At 36.0% G+C, this 23,122-nt stretch overlaps 1 protein-coding gene across 1 annotated transcript in view; it reads right to left on the bottom strand.

The window, feature by feature from the left end:
- LOC119776087 (beta-1,4-galactosyltransferase 2-like) overlaps positions 1 to 23,122 on the bottom strand; it is a 125,084-nt gene that overhangs the window by 1,925 nt on the left and 100,037 nt on the right. The gene's annotated exons all lie outside the window — the stretch shown is intronic.

Here is a 23,122-nt window from a genome sequence, read left to right as displayed (position 1 = left end):
GCGCAATTACGCATACAGACCATTTGCACCTTCTTTTGAAACGTGTTAAATATAGAGTCAGATACCGTTAGCAAAATTGCGTTCAAGTTTGATAAATCCCTTTGCGAGTGCTAAATTAATATATTTACATGTTCTCCTCCCACAAGACGCACTTTAGCGTGTAAACGCCCCATATTGCATATTCATTGCAGAAAAAGTACTAAATGGATCAGAGGCGCTATTTAGCACGTTTTAAAGACCAAATGCTTTTAGCACGCTGTTGATAGATCAGTTTGTACATTTTTTAGCGTGCGCAGTGAAATAGCTCACGTTTTAACACACGCAAACCTTTGATAGATCCGGCCCATAGCTGTTAGTTTAAATAAAAAGCTCTAGGAATGCAGGCTGCCATTATAGATTCTAGAGATGCACTCTTCAAAATGCAGATTTCAGTCGGATGTAGACAGTTTTAAAAAGATGCATTGTTAAAAAAAACTGTCTTAAAAGCGATTCATGAGAGGATATTTCTATTCTATTCCAAACACAAGACGAAAAATTATAGGCTTCACAAAGCTAATGCCAAGGCATCGGGCTGTATCCAAACAAATGCATTCATCATTTATTAGAGCAACTAGTTAAAAATTTAATCTATGCCTGTGTGTTTCTCTGTCTTAGATTGTGTATTCAGAGCAGCTAAAAGAAAAGTGCCTAAAATCTCCTCACTCTGAGATCCATTATATGTAAATTATACAAGTGATACAAGCAAGCCCTGCAACCCTATTGGGAATGTTTCCAAAGCAGGGGCTGAAGGCTCAAAGTTATATTTAATATTTCATGTTTATCTTCAGTCTCATGTCAAACAAAAAGTGCTTACATCGTAGAAATGGGTGAGATAAATTGTGTGCAAAAAACATTATAAGCATTACAAAAAGCATTACAAACAAAACTATAGATTGCTGATATTTTCAATTTAAATCCCATCTATTTTATAGCAGGTAAATCGTTGCACCATTTATTTTGAGTTGCAACCAAAGCAATTAATTGGTTATTTTGAGCTGTGGCAGCCCACTGCTCCCAATAAGGGATGGGTTAAAAGGAGAGAGTTAATTTCACCATTTTGAGATAAATAAATTTAAATTTATCTTAAGGTTAAAGGTGTCTTTAGAAAGTATACTACTTTAAACCTTTATATGTTTTGTAAAATTGCCACCCCAAAGTTGGAGGCATTTTATTGAGTTTTTAATTTAATGGATACATTTTTTAATCAATACAAGTGCAATTCTCTACCAGCCCAGCAAATCTAGAAATGCCCAATTTCCTTAAAGCAGCACTTAGATGAATGTCAATATTTTAGATAGAAAAAGCTAAAAAATTGTTTTGTAAAGATCTAAAGGTATCTTTTAAGATGGACTATGGTAAAACAAACGGCCTTATGTAAACATATCACCAGAATGTTTGACAATTAGAAGGACCACTTATTTTGATGATCCACCGAGAAAAAGAACATCCTCCACTATACCTTTAGTGTTCCTTCATTTAGAGAAGAAATGGTAGAGAGAAAAAGTTAACTATGTTTTCCATAATCGAATGAAAGAGATCCCCTACACCCCTGCACATAATGCCATTTAAAAAATCTGACTTTGATAAAGAGAGCTTATTTTTTATTTACATCGTATTCACGTATTCCAAAACCAAACTGTAGTTGTAACATGACAATATACAAAGAAGATTTTGGAAAAGGACAGTGCTCACTCTGTATTTTTCATTTTAATATTCATAGCAGAGGAAAAAGTGCTAAATAAGATTTCCTTATATGTCTGAACTTCACAATTAGCTTAACTAATCTCAGTTTTTTCCTTCTGAACATTGTTGCCATGGTTATTTGAAAACAGGATTAAAGTATATATTCCTTTAAAGACAATTAAGATGTATAAAGCCAAGGTGTTCATGTTTCATACATCAGATTGTTTTTTTTTCCAGTCATAACTGTCAAGATTTCTCCTCACCTACTTTTTGCATGAGCTCCAAGGTGGCTGCGGCTCCTTGTGACAAGATTATACATTTGAACAGAAAACAATAACACTACACAGTACATGAACAGAGTAGAAAGCTTATATCCCGCAGTTGTTAAGCATAAGTGGTTTAAAAAACACCAGAAATATATTCAAAATGTTTAAGAATATATAAGAAAAAGTTCTGTTTCGCAGCAAAAACACTATTATGATGAACAGTTGTTCTATGGTAGGTAATACTCTGCCTATTGTAAACTCTGTTTACAGCAGTAGTGTAAGGATATGTTAGAATAACTGGAAGCACAATAGCTGTTATTAGCCAGAAATAGTCCCTGTTATGAACTGAAACTAGGTATGCAGATAGAATAAACTCAAGCCTTGTTGCATAAGATAATGTACCTTTTATACATGACATATAAATGTATGTTGTACCCTGTGGGACACAGTTAAAGACAGATACTCAGTACTTTGCTTTCTTTGAGCTTGGATCTCTCCTCTCTTAAAAGTCAAGATAATTTCAATACTGTAGACATTATTGATGACAAAATATTTCCTGTATATGCAAACAATGAATCAGACCTAAAAATATATCTAAAGGTCTTGGAAGTCAATGTGAATAAATTGGCTGTAAGGTTAAGGCTTAATATTATAGATGGGAGAAAATTCAGTATTAGGGTTTTTCCAGGTATATAGGGTTTAAATGATAGGAAGTGTCATGATGTACAGTAAATAGCTACTTTACATAAAAATTTATTTTCTACCACATTCTGTAGGGGATAGACCTGTTCACTGAAAAAAGAAAAGACAGAGAGAGATTTTTGTCACATATTACGAAGGCTGAAGGCACTATAGGCAAGTGGCTCCATTTTATCTTTGGGTGATTTTAACTCTATCATGGATAATGCTCCATTTAAAAATGTTAGCCACTGTTTGGACATTTCTATTGTTAATGCTAGTCCGTACTCTTGATTTTCAATTGCTAAAAAAATTCTAAATTATATTCTGATACCTTCATATTATACTTGCAATCACTTACACTCAGCCTTAGCAGGTCAAAGTATGCAAAAACAGGATCAAAAAATGGCCACAAAATTTCGAATGGTTCATTTTTGAATAAAAAAATTAAAAAGGGCATCACATAGGATGTTAGAAATCCATCGTTCAATAACTTCTCATTTCAAATAATACTGTAGTTCTCAGTAAATCCAATGATGGCGTTAAATAGTATTTTAAGAGTTAAACTGTTATATTTGATATTATTTTTTACAGATTGAATTCAAGAAACATGAACTAACTTTTATTATGTGAGAGACAAATTAAAAAAAAAATTGCCCAAAGAACAATTGTAAAGTTAATTCTTTGCAGTGTTGTGTGACTAAAAGATTAAGGGCTTTGTCCCAGTCTTAAGGAGGAGGACACATGGGAATTTGCTCTGATGTTGCAGCAGTTTTTCTCCAATCCTTTACCTTAATCCCAGCAGAAAGTTTAAATAGATTGATTGAGTATTAATCTTAAACACAAACAAGCCATCAAACCTTAGAAGCTCATACTGGAAGATCGGGAAAGACTCAGTGTTATCTATGGACATGCTGTAAAAGATTTCTATGTAAAACAAAAAAAAATGAATCCAGTTAGTGATGGAGAAAAACAATAAAAAGAAAAACAAAATCATCTGAACCGCCCAGCCTACTATTACATTCACACTTGCAAAAAAGCCTCCCATGTGTACATGTATGGAGATGTAACAGTAATAAATTAGAAAATTAGGCTGTGTGATTGCTTTATATAGGACAACTTGCTCCGCAGAGGGATACAGTACACCATTGTGTTGGTTGGAAATATATATGGTAATACACACACCCACTACACACACATACAGACAGTAATAATGAGCTATATTTCAAGGCAGTGAGGCTAGCTCCACATGTACTGTCACAATAAAGTGTGAACACACCTGAGGCACTGCTTTAAACACAAACACAAACCCTGCTTAGCCTGTTTGAGGCAAGCATTCAGCATGGGTCAACAGGAAGCAAAAACTGGGTGAAAACTGGAGCATTCAGATTGGTTCTTAGTGAGCTCTAATGTGATCAGTGCTGCATTTATTTGCATGATCCTTTCTGTTATTCTGCTTCTGTTTATTTCCTTATGTCTTGTTTTGCTTATTTGCTCTGCCCTATTTACCAAATATCTACTCCAACATCAGAGTGGAAAGATTGATTAATTATTGCAAACATTCACACAATCAGTTCACACAGCCATCTCTCTGGGTCACCATCGTATTTATGTAGCCATACTAGCTACAGTGTTCTTATCAGGTCTATTAGATTGTTTATCAGGTCATTTCTGTGTTCAGAAATGCTGGTATACAGCTATACCCATCTATATAAATATATAAGCTACGATTTCAGAAAGTCACTGAAGCTGAGGGTCATAAGAGAAAAAGTTTCTACGAAGTATATGAGAAGAAAAGAGAGGCCTCAGAAGAGGCAGATATATCCCAGAATGCTTTGCACGAAGAGCTCTCTGCGCAAAGCATTATGGAATTTGCTGTCACAGCCACCACCATTGTCACCATTGGCTGATGCTACCGACAGTGGTGACTAATAACAAAGATGGCGCAGGCACCACGCGGTAGAGGAGGAGTTACGTGACCAAAGCAGAGCAAAGAGCAGCGTTCATCTGTCCGAATGGTAAGTTAACTGAGTTTGCTATAAAGTCTACTATATAGTCCCCGCGCTATATAGTGATTGAGGGATTCAGGGTGGACGCTCAGGCATGGTAAGCTTGTGTGAGCTATGAAGACGCAAGTTTTGCTTTTTCTCCTCATGCATAGCGTGCACGAGGAGAAATGGGTATGTGCATGCTCTCACACATGTTAAATAGGTGTTCATTCTTGGGAGCGGGTACAGGGTTGTACATGTGCATACGTTGTGCATTTTTTTGTGTGGAGAGGGTGGGTCTTTTAAAAATAATTGCAAAAATCCTCCACATACCTTTAAGGCTATTCCATTTATGTAGATTATGTGTCATCAGATGTGAGGAAACGCTTAACAAATTGATGCCAATAAGTTTGTCATCAGTCTTGGAATTTCTTCATGTTGTTAATCGAGTACCAGTAAAGTGAGTTATAAATTGCACAACTGGGGTAGTGATGAGGCCTGGAGGAGCCAAGTGACGGAAACCTAAAAACATGTTTCTCAACGGTTTGTTCATCTTTTAATAGGGAGGGAATTTCAAATATGACATATTGGAGAGTTAGATGAATCATGACAGTTTGTCCCTTAATAAAGGTATCACCTAAAATTTGCTTTTTATATACTGTACCTGTCTTTATCAAATACTGTATCTAAATGTGTCTATACAAACAGGAAAGTCCAACATGAAAATGAAAGCTTGTAAAATCTATAATAAGATAATTAGGGATCTCTTTGGGTGACATTGTTAATATCAGTTTTTACCAAATACCAGTTTTAAAAACGTCAACATTTTAACTTTACCATCTCTCCTGTTGCTGATTCATGCATTAGGTGGTTGCAGGTGTCCTGCTGGTGCTGGAGGCATGATCCTCCATTGTTAGTCACAAAAACCTGTGCCTTTTATACCTGACAAGGGATAATGTATTTTTCACAAACCTGGAAATTTAAATATAATCTGCCTAAGTGCAACTGTCCATTTCTTTTTTTACTTTTATTCTTCAACTGATTTATATAAAATACGCTTGTGACCAGATTGACTTGACGAGGCCTTTACTATTTCCATGTTGCTGTATTATTTGCATCAAAGATACATGCCATACTGCCAAAGCTGTCTGGTTCTCTTACCAGAAAAGTAGGTTCTTTAATTCATTCATCCATTTGATATACAAGGTATTGCTCATTGTGTTATAGTGTCTATCATCTCTGTCCATGTCTAATCCTGAATTGAAAATGAAAGTTTGTGTATTATGCATTATTCAGTCCTGAATAAAATTAAATCTACTTATGATGACACCAATATAAAATGCCCTCATTGATTGCAATCAAATTTACAGTAATTTCTTTGTTCTTTCGCATTTGCATGCGTAATATACATATACGTAAATTACATGCATACTGATGACTAGTCTGTCATGTAGCTTGTCTGTTTTCTAATGTGCTTGACAAAACCAGCCATATTTTATGCAGTTACAACCTGAATGTACTTAAAGGAGAAGTTCGGTTTTATACACTTTAAGCTCATTTTCTGTAGTGTCCAGGATGAAATCGAATGATCGACACCAAAAGTTTGACAATTGGTCCTGTCTCTGCTTTTTGGCTCATTTAGAATCAACCCCTGGCTGCTTTAGAATGGCTTGCATAGAGCATGTCCTATAATGTCCTTAAAACAACCTTAAACGTTCTTTTTTTTAAAATATGCTACTCACCGGGTCGTCAGCGCTGTTCAATGACGTTCCAAAAAAAGTTTCGTGAAGAAAAACCGTTCCTGTAGTGTTTTATTTAGCATTTTGTAAATCCCATTGAGTTCTGTAGGAATAGTCAATATTCCTCCGCCACCGGAAACGGAAATGGGGCCTGTTTACACAGTTGTAGTCTTTTCGCTTCACTCTGTGTACTCCGACGTCGAGGTGCTAACGTCTCTGTTAAACACTTTAAAAAACTCTGAAAATGGAATACGAAAGGTGGATTCTTGATTCTCGACTCCGATTACTGTGCAGATCAAACAATAACTTTTATTCTAATCACATCTGATCATACTGTAGCACCTTCTTACACATGTCTCATGCTTGTTTTGATTCTCTTTCCTGAGCAACAAATCTAGCATCCTCCAAGGTTACCATGGTTCTAATCTGCCAAGTCAGTTTTGCAGATGTCAGGCCTTGGTAAATATGCACTTTTTCTATACCATTTTATTTTCATTTTGATGGACTTAACAATGCTCTGTAAGATGTTAAAATCTTGGAAAATGTTTTATCACCTAGCCCTGCTTTAAACTTCTGCACAACTTTCCTCTGGACCCGTCTGCTGTTTTAATTGGTCTTCACTGGATTTGAATTTCAAGGACTCCTTTAGAACTAATTTGAAGGACTACATTTAATTCAGTTAGATCAGATTAAGGAAGGAATGTACTTTAAAATGTATTTGTTGCAAATATTAAAAACCATGCAATAAATTGTAGCATAAAATAAGAGTCAAATCCATGGAAGTATGTGTATGAAGTATGTCTCAATGGTTGTTATGACCACAAAATCCCTGTCTTGTGATGTCCTTGTAGTGTCATTGTTAAGGCCATCTGAGCGTGAAAAATCACAGAGCAGACTGTTCCTCACCGCTCCTGTTCTGACAGTCTTGAAAGGCTTTGTGTGCTTAAGTGACAACCAAGCAGCTATAGTTCAATTTATAAACAAGTTATGTTCTGTAGCCTCAGAAAGAGTGAACAATGAAAGTTAGGACAGCTATATAGTATATAAAATAATTTTTTTCTTTTTTTCACAGTGTTTTATTTTCATTACACTCACACAAATACAGTGCAATGAAATTCACTCTCTGTATTTAACGTAGGGTTAAGAGTCTTTAGCTAAGGGACCCAGAGTGGCAGTCTGTGGGTTTCAAACTCACAACCTCAGGATTCCAAGCTCTATGCCCTAACCACTAGCCACCACTCCCTCTAAAAATATTTAAATGAAAGTATAAAAAAGGAGAATGCTGCTAAAAAAGACTCGGTAACAACAGTGACTTTCAGCTCTCACAATCTCATTAGACTGTCCACTCTCTCCTCCACTTCTCTTTCAATCAATTATAAGTGCTCCCATCAACTCTGGGTGATAATCGATAGTCTTCCCAATTGATCAAAAAAGAAAAAGAGGGGGGGGAAAGAAAGCAGAGGGAAAAAAGTAAATAAATAAACAGTTTTTAAACCATTAACTGTTTATTCTCATCTCTTAGTCTTCTTTGTGTTCACCCCTAACTGCCTGCTATCTTATCCTCTTTCCAGAAATTGAGGACATCATTGCAGGCAAAGGCCATATTCAACAGTGGCTGCATGTGAGCTTGTCTGCTGTCTCATAGGATTACTGACATTAAAGTATCTTTGTAAGATAAAAAAAAGACATCTAAAGTGATGCTTGAAAGTTTGTGAACTAGTTGAGTAGTTTAGATTTTTCTTTATTTTTACCATGATTTTCTTATTTTTTCATCACCAGTTTTTGTATATGAAATGTCAGGTTTATGTTCATCAATTCCATTCATTTGTTTTGAGGAAAATGTGGGAGTTGAAAGCAAACTAAATGAAAAACGGAATCAGAGCATCTGCAAAAGTAAATGAACCACAGCTGCACTGGTAAAGACAATCAGGTAAAAGACTCAGGTGAAGCACATGTTAGTGCTTGAGTAATCAATTAAGCAGACCAATCAAATGAGACGTTCTTGGGAAAAGTTTGGAGGTGCACTGGTTAAAAGGGAGACGAAACCAAACAAACCACTGTTGTGTCAAGGCATAAAGACCAGATCAACAATGCCGAGAGGAAGGGAGACATCTGAGGACGTCAGGAAGAAGGTGGTGACAGCCCATCAGACTGGGGAAAGCTATAAGACCATCTCCAAAAGATTCCAGCTTCATCCATCCACTGTAAGACAAATCATTTACAAATGGAGGGCACTAGGCATCACTACAACTCTGCCCAGATGTGGATGGCCGTCAAAACTTTCACAAAGAAGCACCAGAAAAATAATGATGCAGGTAAAGGCCAACCCACGCATCACCTCCAGAGAATTGCAGACCTCTCTGTCAGCGTCTGGGATAAATGTACATGCGTCTACAATCAGGCGAAATATCAATAGACATGGCATTCATGGGAGAGTTGCTAGAAGGAAGCCTCTGCTCTCAAGAAAGAACAAAGCTGCACGTTTAAAGTTTGCCAGAGAACACTTGGACAAACCAGAGGCTTTCTGGAAGTCCATTCTCTGGACGGATGAGTCCAAAATTGAATTATTTGGCCACAATCACAGGCGCCATGTTTGGAGAAAAGTAAACACTGAATTTAAAGAGAAGAACCTCCTCCCAACAGTGAAGCATGGTGGTGGAAATGTGAAAGTCTGGGCCTGCTTTTCTGCCTCTGGACCTGGACGACTCCATATTATCCAGGGAACCGTCAATTCCCAGGGCTATCAACAAATTCTTGATCAGAATCTCTTGCCATCAGTCAGGGAGTTGAAGCTGGGACGGAAATGGATTATGCAACAAGACAATGACCCAAAGCATTCCAGCAAAAGTACCAAAGAATGGCTTAAGAGAAAGAAGATTTGCACTCTGGATTGGCCCGGTCAAAGTCCAGACCTCAATCCCATAGAAATGCTGTGGCAAGATCTGAAACGGGCAGTACATGCCAGATGTCCCTCCAACATCTCTCAACTGGCAGAGTTCTGCAAGGAGGAGTGGACAAAAATCCCAAAAAGCAGATGTGAGACACTTGTTTGTGTTACAGAAGACGTTTAGTTGAAGTAATGGCTGCAAAAGGCGGTGCCACAAGGTACTACGTAACTGAAAGAGTTCGCATACTTTTGCACTTGGCATATTTTCTGTCTTTGACAGATAAAATACTTTTGTTGAATAAATAATAAAAAGATGCATCTTTTTTGTCTTTGTGTAGTTATCTGGAAGGTCCGCATTACAATTTGAGCTTTGGATGTTCATTTTACATGATTATTATAATTTTTCTTTAGAAAACAATGGCCATGTTTGGATGGTTCACAAACTTTCAAGCAGCACTGTATACTATTTGTTGGTAAGGATGTTTGTATACATGCAATGCCACGACTTACAAGCTAAAAATGTTAGAAATAGTTTATTCAGAGCTCACAGGAAAGCACAGAGGGGTAGAGGGAAGGCTTTAACTCCGGCACATTCATCACTTTGTTGTCCCATAGCTGCAGCTAGAACATGAAAACCAGATGATGAAAGAAGATTGCATGGATCTAAAGAAAAACAACTGCCAAACAAATTGGAATAGGAATACTTTTTTATAATAGCATGTTGTGGCATTGAAAGAGGACAAGAAGAAATAGACAAAATAGAGTCAACAACTTGAAATGTGAGGGTTTTTTTTAAAGGGTGGATTATTGCCATATAAGGAGCAAATGAGTTTATCCTTCTGAAAATCTTGGAAATCTTTTCATAAGGGATTGTATAGTGACAAACCTTAGTTCATTTTATTGGTGTGTTGGGATTAAATAATGAACAAATGCAAAGTACTGCAGGCATGTGGAAGGAAAATGGATACCTGATACACCAGTTTCACATTTCTAAAAACAAAAATCTGAAACATGTGGAGAGCATTTTTATCTAGCTCCTCTCAGTTCTGTAGATCAATCTATTAACAGATTTAACCCTGCAATATTGAGGTTTTTACCAGCAAATATGTCAAACTTTTTATTTCTTTTTTTTAAGGGATGTCAGTAAAAAATGTGCTTGAATATAAACATACACCACATTTTTCATATTTTTGGGGCACTTTGAAAACCGCATATAAATTCTGTTACACTTCAGTTATGCCAAACTTTGTTATTATCTATCATAAAACCTCCAATACATTACCACATTTTAACCAAAAGGGTAATAAGATTTTTTTTCTAAATATTTAACTTTGACTGTTCATTGTCCTATCACATTATTATTCTTTAGCAGAAAAATTGCTAAATAAGGCTACAAACTAGCATTATAGGACTATATAGTATCTCTCCATGGGACATTCAAATTTGTGTTTAGTAAACCTTATATAAATAAATTAATTTCAGCTGAAATATGTACGGTAATTAAAAAAGGAAGCCTGATAATTTTAAAAGTTGTGTGTGATAAAAAAAAAACTGAAGAAGATAACATTACTGAAGCTCCATCGAATAGAGCTGTGAGTAAATCAGTCATAATGACTGGATTAGCTCAAATTAAAACCTTCTAGGGCTGCAACTAATGTTTTTTTTTTTTTTGTTTTTTTTTTGCAAATCAATTAATCTTTTGATTATTTTTTTTGATTAACTGATTAATATTTGGATAGCCAAAGATTCCTTTTTATGAAATTAAACCAAGTGAAACTAAAACTTTTGACCTAGAGGAGTTCTGGATAGAGCATATTGACAATTTTTATTTCTTTTTTTTAATCTTGAATGCAAATGTTGATAAATTCTTTTTACAATTTTGGTATAACTACTGCTCTAAGAAGATTGCTCTGTCAGCTAAAGACATGTTTTACTCTCTATACACCAGTTAACGAATAATCGATTACTAAATTAGTTGATGATTTTTTCAATAATCAATTAGTCATGATTAATCTGATTAATTGTTTAATTTAAGCATATTCATTTTTCAATATAAAAAATTATATATATATATATATATATATATATATATATATATATATATATATATATATATATATATATATATATATATATACACAATAAAGAATTCAAAATTACATTGAATAGATATATCTGTTAAATTACCATAAATTAAATGGTGTTTCCCTGTATTGTGATAAATCATTCATGTGTAAAAGCTGTTGTAGCTTCAGAGAAATAATGTAGAACCATTTCTCTTTCTTGTTACATTTATTCAGACAGTATTTTTTGAAGAAGCTGAAAGACTGCATATCAGCTATTAAAGCTGCTCTTCGGATTTGCTTGGTTCCGATGTTCGGACACACCCACAGCCACAAATTGGTTGGGTATAAAACTATCTCTGATCAACAGGATGTGTTTTCTGGTGTGATGTAAGACAAACAAGTTTGGTGCATATAAACAAGTCTAAACAAGAGCTCTCATTAATAAGTGTGAATTTTAAGCAGCTAGATCAAGCTAATTACAGTGAGAAAAGATAAGAGTGCTGAGCATAAATAGGAAATCATTTGATCATGGAGTTCCTTACATGGTGAAACAATGCTTTTATCAGCATTCGCTGGAGTGCTACGATTCAGTACTGTTGTTTCAGATCATTATGTAAACAGGCCAGGAAACCAAAAAAAATAATCAAACAATCAAAGGCAACTTAATGGCAAAAATCCACGAGGCCAGTATGCCAACTGATGTGCAGACACGAAAGAGACTGGTTGCATAAAACAGATGGAGCATGCATGTCCTGGCAGTAAGAGGAAAAACCCGAGATAAGGGAAGAAGGGAAGTATACGCTATGAAATATAAGAGATAAAGTGTCAGTTATTAAAGGATGACAGCTGAACAGCAAAGGCAGAAAAACATTGACAGAAGAGGAGAAAATGAAATGGGAGAGAAAACACAGGAAATAAATAACAACGTGAAGGAGATTTTCAGGTCCTGAGCCAAATACCATGGCAACAGATCAACTGAATGACAGCAGCTTCCCTTTTTTCTATTAGGCTCTAGTTCTGCTGCTGAAGATTTCATTAAAAAATGTGACAAAATTATAAATTTTCAATAATAGAAAAAAATAATAATTTATGAGACTCTAGCTGTGTCTTTGCTTCTTAACAAAACAAGTTTTGTATCACACTGATCATTATTTTATATTTTGAATGACGAAATCAGCTTGGGAGGTTTTAGCTACTCCAAAACTACACTGCTTAAAAAAAATCCCACCATTTTCATCGTACCATACTCTTCATACAGTTTAGATTTTTGTTTAATCTAAACAGATATAACATAATGAAATATTATTATATATTGATAAATTTATCTGACAGAAGTGAGGATATGCAGTATCCTACCTAATTAATAAATGATTATTCACAAGGTAATTGAATTGAGTTTATGATTTACTAAAGTAAACAGATTACAGAGATTAAACACAAAAAGACGTTATCAAGCATTTCTTTTTGTGAATTATGTTGATTAATCACATACAGTTAATTGAAACAAGACCTACAGTATTAGATGATTATATAAGACCAATAAATACAATTTGTTAATGCAGAAATGGAAAAGTACTTCAATTCTCTCAAATGACCTGTTAAGGTCTTACCTTCTGGAAATTTTATTTTTGTTAAGTTTTTTTGGGGGGGGTTCAAATTTTTGTATTCTTAGTTTTACTGCCCCCTAGTGTCCTTTCTTCTCCACTTAGCTCCTTCTAGTTACTTCTGTCTACATCTGCTCCCTATAAGCCAATTATTCCTCCTAATGTTCTGTCTTCCATAAAAGCACCTCCTGTTCAGTTACTCATTGATGGATCCTCGTCATTCTTTAGGTTTATTCCCCCCTAGTGTCTGCTAGTTTTTTGGTTCTTGAGTTTTCTTGTTGATCAGTTTTGAACTATGTATTTTATTTTTTCATAACATTTTGCAGGTAATCATCTCTGCCTCTTCTACTCTGCATTTGCATACAACTTCTGCCAACGCTGACATTGCCTTTATGTGAACATATATTCATAAATATTCTAATTTATTTAAAATCTATCTAACCTGTACTCATAGTTTTTGTGTTTAATAAACAAAAAATATGTTTAAGAATTCACTTTGCATGGTTAAAGAAAGATATTAGTGTTTGTTTTGTGACAGAGCAGGGCAACTCATTCCACCTAAATTGTTGGTTATACTCCCCAGTGTATTGCAGTTAGGTTGTCGTAGGTATGACAAAGATATTTTTGATTTATGCCCAATTTTGAAGCGTGCTCTGCTCTCTGTTGTTCCATGCCACAACACAAGAAGTGGTGGGTGGCGTGAGGTCATTCAACAACAATGGCGACTGGACCAATGTGCACTTTGACTGAGATCCAGCTGATCAATCTAGAAATAGAAGACATTTCAGTGCTGTAGCTTGCAGAAAGGCGAAAGAAGCGTCACAGAAGATGGTCTGTACGCCATTTGAATGCACTTGTGTAAACATCTACCAAAAAAGGCCACAAAACAGCAAAGAGGGCCAAATGACAACACCGGCTTTATCAAAAGTGATGGGATTATTCAGGACAAAGAAGTGTGAAGTCAGTTTAAGACTAAGCAGATATAATCAAACAATATGCAAGAATGCCAGTTTGAATAATTCTATTTAAAATGCTGGATGTGTCCTGGACCGGTCATCGGTTTATCTGGGGCCAAAACTGAAAATTCAGCTTACGCATTTAAAAAGTTACTAAAATCACAAAATTGCCTCAAGGGGTGCACATGGCAGTTACATCAAAGCTTCTCCCATGTATAGAAGGCTATGAAATACCAAATAACTCAACTGCAATAACTGCTTTATGATTTAAATTGTATCCCTATCAGTTATACACCTTTTAATAGGTTAATGATAATGCAGGAGTAATTTTATGCTTCTTAGAGGTAAAAAAAGGTTGAAAATTTTCATAAAGCCACTTTACATGAGAAACAAGCAGCACTCAGTTACTTCTGACTGAGTGACCATTAAAGGCAGAAAGATCCTGCACACATGTGAGGCAGTATTACAGAAGCAAAGGAGGCATAAGGTGGAGCTATGCAGGCTGATGATGGGCTTTGACAACCTGAATCGGCTTTAACCCTTCTTGACCGTTTAGCCCTTAAAAAAAAGAAAAAAAAAGAAAGACAAACAGAAATGAAACATAGAAACAGCGAAAAGTCAATTTGATCACCTCTTACTGTACAGTGTTTTGGGGAAACAGCTATATTATAGAAAAGAATTACATAAACAGCAAGATGTGAATTAACAAGAACACAATGGTCTGTCTGTATCCTTTTTTTTTAATCCTGTTATATTCTTTTATTTATGACATGGCACACTGGTGTGCAATATATACCCATTATGGTCAAATGCATGTGAGTAACCCGAACTCTAAAAATGTCCATCTGACCTAAAAATATTTCCTGATCCAGTTTTATTATAAGGAGAAAAAATCTGATGGAAAAAAATAATGTATTAATAGTTGCTCATAATTCTATTGACATGAAGCTGACATTTTAAGTTTTTTAAGGGCAAATTTTGATACTATGCATGTGTGTGTTTGGATCACATATCACATTTTCACGCAGATGTACTTAAATCCATCAACATATCAACCTCCTTCTGTTCACATCTGTCTTGATCTCCCCTTCCTTTAATCTTCTTTCCTTCCTCCAGGAAATTCTTTCATCTGCCCATCACAACAAAAGGCCATACACATGCATCCAGCTGAGAATAGATGTAAAATCCTGAATGTGCACACATGTCAGGCACATAACAAGTAACACACGCAAGCAACCTTGGGTGTTTAGGAGAAGGCAGCTGGGAAATAATATCAAAGCATTTTCACACAGAGAGATAGATAGCAAAACCTTCAAAAACTACATAAACAAACCTTGGATCACATTAGAAGATGCAGACTTTATTGTTAAATGTGGAAGAGATGCCTGTTGTTCAAACATTTTAAGAGACCAAACCTCAATACAGGCTATTTGCAAGGCATTTAGAGGAGTCAAGATTTAGTGATCCATCCCAAAGATTAGTAGAGCTGCATGCTATAAATCAACATACTGCATCTTCATGTCACGACCTTCAGAATGCACTGGAGCAGTCCGTAATGGGGATTAGCGTTTGCTCCTACAAGAGATAAGATGAGAAGCTTTGTCATCTGGGGGACCTTGGAGCAAAGCCCCAGCTGCTCCGAGGGCCCTAAACCTAGAGGAGTCAGTTCAGGAACTTCCAGCATATACAGGTGCTGGTCATAAAATTAGAATATCATGAAAAAGTAGATTGATTTCAGTAATTCCATTTAAAAAGTGAAACTTGTATATTATATTCATACATTACATACAAACTCATATATTTCAGATGTTTATTTTGTTTAATTTTGATGATTACAAATGACAACAAATGAAAATCTCAAATTCATCATATCAGAAAATTAGAATATTACTGAAGACCAATAAAAACAAAGGATTTATAGAAATGTTGGCCAACTGAAAAGTATGAACATGAAAAGTATGAGCATGTACAGCACTCAGTATTTAGTTGGGCCTCCTTTGGCCTGTATTACTGCAGCAATGCGGCGTGGCGTGGAGTCGATCAGTCTGTGGCACTGCTCAGGTGTTATGATAGCCCAGGTTGCTCTAATAGTGACTTTTAGCTCTTCTGAATTGTTGGGTCTGGTGTATTGCATCTTCTTCTTCACAATACCCCATAGATTTTCTATGGGGTTAAGGTCAGGAGAGTTTGCTGGCCAATTAAGAACAGGGATACCATGGTCCTTCAACCAGGTACTGGTAGCTTTGGCACTGTGTGCAGGTGCCAAGTCCTGTTGGAAAATGAAATCTGCATCTCCAAAAAGTTGGTCAGCTGCAGGAAGCATGAAGTGCTCTAAAACTTCCTGGTATGTGGCTGCGTTGACCCTGGACCTCAGAAAACACAATGGACCAACACCAGCAGATGACATGGCACCCCAAACCATCACTGACTGTGGAAACTTTACACTGGACTTCAAGCAACGTGGATGAAGTGCCTCTCTTCTTTTCCTCCAGACTCTGGGACCTTGATTTCCAAAGGAAATGCAAAATTTACTTTCATCAGAGAACATGACTTTGGACCACTCACCAGCAGTCCAGTCCTGTTTCTCTTTAGCCCAGGCAAGACGCTTCTGACGCTGTCTGTGGTTCAAGAGTGGCTTGACACAAGGAATGCGACAGCAGAAACCCATGTCTTTCATACGTCTGTGTGTGGTGGTTCTTGAAGCACTCACTCCAGCTGCAGTCCACTCTTTGTGAATCTCCCCCACATTTTTGAATGGGTTTTGTTTCACAATCCTCTCCAGGGTGTGGTTATCTCTCTTGCTTGTACACTTTTTTCGACCACATCTTTTCCTTCCCTTCGCCTCTCTATTAATGTGCTTGGACACTGAGCTCTGTGAACAGCCAGCCTCTTTAGCGATGACCTTTTGTGTCTTGCCCTCCTTGTGCAAGGTGTCGATGGTCGTCTTTTGGACAACTGTCAAGTCAGCAGTCTTCCCCATGATTGTGTAGCCTATAGAACTAGACTGAAAGACCATTTAAAGGCTTTTGCAGGTGGTTTGAGTTAATTAGCTGATTAGAGTGTGGCACCAGGGGCCATCAATTTTGAACCTTTTCACAATATTCGAATTTTCTGATATGATGAATTTGAGATTTTCATTTGTTGTCATTTGTAATCATCAAAATTAAACAAAATAAACATCTGAAATATATGAGTTTGTATGTAATGTATGAATATAATATACAAGTTTCACTTTTTAAATGGAATTACTGAAATCTATCTACTTTTTCATGATATTCTAATTTTATGACCAGCACCTGTAATCTGGATCCATGGTTCCCATCTTTGAAGGTATTCTGGGAATGTATACCCAGAACTTTCCAGATGGCCTATATATACCATAGAAAAGACTTCCCTTCTTAATGCTCTCTTGAATAAGATGTAGCAAGAAATAATAGATAAAACACTGAGAGAAAATTTTCATTTTCCTATAAAATAAAAAAGATACAAAGAGTTGACATTTTATGCTCATATTTCGTCATTTATTTTTAAAATGGCATTAAACCGCAGAACATTTAATCATCTACTAGGAAAAAAAGAAGTGTCAAACTATAACACTGAAGTGGATTTAACTATAAAAGCAGGTTATTTTTTTTAAACTGATTGCAGTCACCTTTCTTTTCAACCCACACACACTCCTCCCCCCTTCCAGCTAGTTGATAAAATCCTTTTAATGTTTAAAGAGGAAATGCAAAGGGTAATTTATAAACACACTGATGCCATAGAACCAAAAGAGACTAATTGTTAGACATTTCAATAGTAAGAATATTCTAATTTGTTGTTGTATATATTAACGATATGTTATTTCCTTCACAATCATGGGAAAGAGTGCTGCTTTGTCTGTAAACAGACACCATCTGTAATTAATATTAAAAAAACAATGACATAGCTCCAGAATGCTGAATATATAATCTAATGCCATTAGTCTAATGTACTCCTATTTTCTAGGAAAACACCTTTTAGTTCTTCAATAGTTTTATGAATCTTCCAAAAAAAAAAAAAAAACTTAAATAGGCCTGAAATGCAGCAGAATAAAAATGTCCTTGACTCCTTCACAGTGGAGAAATTTAGATGTGTAAATATATACATATTTTGTTCATATTTTGGTCGCAAGGAGTGCTGGTGCCTCTCTCCGGCTGTCTACACGCGAGAGGCGGGGTACACCCTGCACAGGTCGCCAGTCTATCGCAGGGCAACACAGCGAGAAACGGGACAAACAACCATTCATGCACACACACCTAAGGAGAATTTAGAGAAGCGTGTTTTTAGACTTTGTCAATGCACACTGCAGGCATGCACAGGGAGAATATTCAAACTTCATGCAGAAAGACCCCTGGCCTGGAATCAAACCCAGAACCTTCTTGCTGCAGGGCAGCAACGCTACCCATTGTTCCTACTGTTCAGCCCATAATATATACATGTTTTGTTAAAAGATATAGCAGTATATAAAGGTGACCCTGTATATGGACCAAACTGAGCCCTCATTAAAAAAAACAGAAAAGCTCCAAAACTGCAGAGTATTACACTGCATTAAACTGTATGAGTATTACAGCGAATATCTTTTTAGATCTCCAGGGATTTTTACAATAAATGTTAAATACTCCAATAAATCCGAAAGCCTACATTTGGTAGCAAAAACATCTGAGCAGGATATTAGTCAACCTCCATCTGGTCTAAATTTTCATACATTTTTGAATAGGGAAACAAGCAAGAATGAAAGAAAGACTAACAATAATGTACAGTTATCTTTGCATGTAAAGCTGCATATTCTTCATCAGCAACCGCAGAATTAATCAAAGCTTGTTGGTTAGTCACACTCATTTTCTTCAGGTTACATCTACATTAGCCTTGTCAGCCATACTGAGTTACATGGCCATAAGTCCATCCGGTAAGACTCAATATTCTCTGGTCCATAACAGACTGGACCAATCACAGCACAGTAGGGGGGCCAATAATTCAACAGAAGTTTTCTGTAACCATAACAGTCAAGATTGCAGCTGGAAGAGGGCAATGTTTTAATGACACCATTTATTGTTTTTATCTTTATTTTATTTAATTATGCTTTTATTTTTCCCTTTTCCTTTTATTTTTCAGTTCAAGCAAATCACTTTGAATTTTCCTTGCACTGAATTGTGCTAAACAAATAATCTTGCCTTGCCTTGATCATGTCCAGAAAGAGCTTATATATTCAAAATGTCAATAACTTGCTATTTTAAGAGACTCTTTGCATCACATCCATAGCTATCTGATCAGTCCAAAACTGTTTCCACTGACTCTGTAAGTTCCAGCTTTGAAATCAAGCTCCACCTGCTCCTTGCTCCTTTCATAACTGACATGCAATCTATTGAGCCTGACTACATCCCTATAATGAGGGAAAAAATGGTGACCCAGAAAACAGCAGTAATAGAATCACAAACAGGATTAAATTGGAAGGAAACCAGAATTTTGGATGAATGAGAAGCTATTTGTTTAAAGCCTCTTAAAAAAGTACCTTTTTTTAAATCAGATTTTAAAAAGCTTATATAAGTTATTATTGTTATGATGGCAAATGATCTTTATGGCATCTCACAAGATATCACCAATGTTACATTCTTTAAATGGTCAAAGAAAGCACCTCTACAAGCTTAAGTTTGAGTTATGGTGAAGCCTTATGTCTTTTTTCCAAAGCATGTTACTTCCTAAACCTAAGCAAATATCATTATTAGTTAACCCACACCATACTAAAAAGTAACTCTTAGTTGATGTAAATCCAGGAATTAAAGGTATAGTGGAGGTCGTGCATGCTATCGCACACCTTTAATGGACGTTCCCTCTCAGAAGCGGGTACAGGGTTGTGCATGTGCATTTTTTTTTCTTTAAGTGGAAAAGGCGAGTCTTTTCAAAAATTCGCCAAAATGTTCCACTATAATTTTAACTTACAGATATCCTCACATCCCAACAGGTCAGACTATATCTGTTTTTGTCTTTTAAATGTTTACCGTTTAGGAGTGTTGGCTATCATTTAGCTGGAGTGCTTTGTTCTATTGTCTAAAGCAAAGGAAATGAGCTTAACATATAAGGTAATTTAGCTTAGTCAGCTTTATTTATTTTTTATTTGGCAAACTATTTTTATTTCTCAAGGTATTTGACTGGAAGTCTGATTAGAAAAGCAGTAGGAAGGTGATTTTTGGTCACTGCTATGAGAGGACTGCAAAAAGGCAAAACAAAGTATTAAGTAATATTGATGTAATGCATAATGTTATTCATAATGAGACTGAAATTAACAAGGTATTAAGTAGGTTTAATTACCTCCACCAAGGAGGTTTTTAGTCGAGTCTGTCTGCCTGTCTGTCTGTCTGCCTCTCGGTGTACATGATGACTTGAAAAGTTATGAACGGATTTTAATTAAGTATTTAACCAAAGATGCACCTCAGTCCAAGGAATAATCCATAAAATTTTGGTGATGATCCACATCATAATCTGGATGCAGGAATTATTTTAAAGATTCTTTAACATTATTTGGTGGAAAAAGCAGTTCCCCCCTAGACCAGATGGTGGCAGCAGTTACTATTGACAGGAACAGGATCGGACTCAAAAAAGTACAAAGGTATTATACTGAAGACAAAATCACAGGAAAGGTAAAATATGCCTTGCTTGAAGTCTGAATCTACTGATCAAAGATGAAAGCAGTGAGCAAAGTGACAAAGGGGAGAGCAGAACAAACACCAGAGACTGCAGACACATGCTGTGCCTTATTGATAAACTTATGAAAGGGTTATCAGGAAATTGTTCCCAAAGTTGCACCTCATTCCAAGGAGCATTCAGTAAATAAGTGTAAGTGGCATAATGGGATGCTGCTTGGTGGAGGTCTGCGCTTTCCGAGTGGCTTTCTAGTAGAAAAAAGTGAATAAAACACAGAAATATGGGGTGACAGAAAAAAAGCAAGCAAGAACGAGATATCTTGGTCTGTCTGGCCGAAAGTCTTAATAGGCTTCTGAAAAGTTCCTCTCTGCTTTCCTCTCTTTACCAAACAATCACTTCAATTAGATCTTAGTAGAGGTAAAATACTAAACAAGCCACTCAAACTGAGGAAGAGCGAAAAATAGTAATGATTCATGCTTTGAACGAGAGCTTTTCACTCAAATGTAAATTAACTGGTAAAGTAATTCCATAGATATGAACAGGGGAAACAATCCAAAACAGAAATAAACCTCTAAAGCTGTGATGTCAAGTGTAGTCTGGGTTCACCTTACTCTCGTGCTAGTGCACCTAGGACAAAAATGGAATACAACAGTGTAACCGGAACAAAACACCCCTGCTGACAATTAAATACACCAACAGCCAATTTCATTGATTGTTTCAGCACAAAGCATCTACTGTATTACATGCTACATTTCCTTTTACCTGATTTTTTTTTTCCCAGAATGTTTACATCTTCTCCAGAGGTTTCTCATTTTTATTCAAAGAGTTAGAAAGTATGCTTACTATTTAATAACTTGTGCTTTTCTTCTGTTGGCATGAGGTTCTCCTTTAAGGATGTTTTTGTTTGTTTCTGTGTATTGTTTTTGCAATGTGTCTGCAAATAACTTGAACGTCAATCAACAAATTATTACCACCAGTCAATCTGAATGAAGTTTGATACCGATTGGTGGTAGGAGTAGCATTTATGCCGATCCATAATCTGATCGGCAGCCATCTAAAGGCTTGGTCAGTCTTTGCAGGTATGTGGAGAACCAGGGGAGTAGCGCCATAACAACCCAGGACTTTGATGGAGGTTAATTTCCTCCTGCGCTCCTCTCCTCCAAAAAAAGTCTAACTGCTTTTATTCTGACTAATGTTTGTTGCACATAAACACATGCCATCATGCAATTATTTGATTTTGAGCCCTAATAAATGGTGCATGCAGATAACCATTCTTTTCTAATTCAAAGGCATTTCAATAACATTAAGTAATTTTGCACACGTAAACTACTGTCTTTAACCAGCTAATGCTGCATTCACACCAAAGAGGCCTCTGCTGCTTCATCCTAAAAGCTTGGATCCACATTTATTTAACTGCGTATACAAGGCATTTTTGATGTTTTGGACGCATATTAGCAAAGAGTAGCAGAAGTGGTCTGATGTGATCTAGGAGGAGCTACCCTCTACTCTTCCTAAAAGTGTCAGGCAACAGAACATGGGCTAAATTTGGCAGATTAAGCATTATCAAGGGGTTTAAAAGTAAGTTGGAGGAAGGAGAGATGACAAAGGCTACTTTTAAAGTAAACTACTTTATACAAAATATCAAAACATTCCGTGAGAGAGACCAAGACTTTCAGTAGATAACAACAAGGCTGGATAACCCTGTTTCATGTTTCGTTTTCAAACCTTATCATGGAACAGGCTGAACATAAAAATTTTTGTAGCAGTCGGTAATATCAGAGATGAGTCAATGGTCTAATGTCTTGGACATTGTTGCAAAAATCTCGGTTGCAATTGCGTTGATGATGATGTATCAATATTGTGTTCTATACATGACGTGAGAGCATTTCTGTGGGAATTCTAAATGGCTGGTGATCAAATCTATGAAACTATAGGGTGAAATGAGTAACAAGTCCTGCCAAATTTGCAGGATTGGTGCATTAACAATATAATTTCCTTTTGAATAAAATGTACAAAATTCTTGGTTTTTAGCAAATGCTTTTTGACTCAGATGGCATGCAAATGGCACAATGCTCCATTATTACCTTTGTAAGAATCATAGAGACATAAAGATCAAAGAAATAAGAAAAGCAACAACCATATGCATAGAGAAGCTTGTATGTGTGTTTCCGAAAAAAAAAAAGGTTTGAAGGTATTGAAGGGGATTTCCATGTTTGAATGGCAACAGATAAGGCATGGTACAATTTTAATGTAGGCTAATTGAAATGTTAATGCACATAACCACATGTACTTACAAGGAAATACTAATATACCACAAACATAAATATAAGTCTACACTTTTCACCTTCCATTCCTTTATGCTATAGCCCTATATGTCAGTCACTCATTCAGTGTAACAGAATACAGTAATTAAAACAGGAATGAGGAAATCATTCTAATCATTCAGGGATAATGTGCTCTTAATGCACAACCCTTTAATTTCAATTAGTTATATTACATTTACAGCCCAGAATCACCCAAACAAATTTAACGAGTTTTTTTTTCTAAAGATTGCTT

This window comes from Cyprinodon tularosa, unplaced genomic scaffold (genome assembly GCF_016077235.1).
Source record: "Cyprinodon tularosa strain WSP-4 unplaced genomic scaffold, ASM1607723v1 ctg908, whole genome shotgun sequence".
NCBI lineage: Eukaryota > Metazoa > Chordata > Actinopteri > Cyprinodontiformes > Cyprinodontidae > Cyprinodon > Cyprinodon tularosa.
This window is presented reverse-complemented; position numbering and strand designations above follow the sequence as displayed.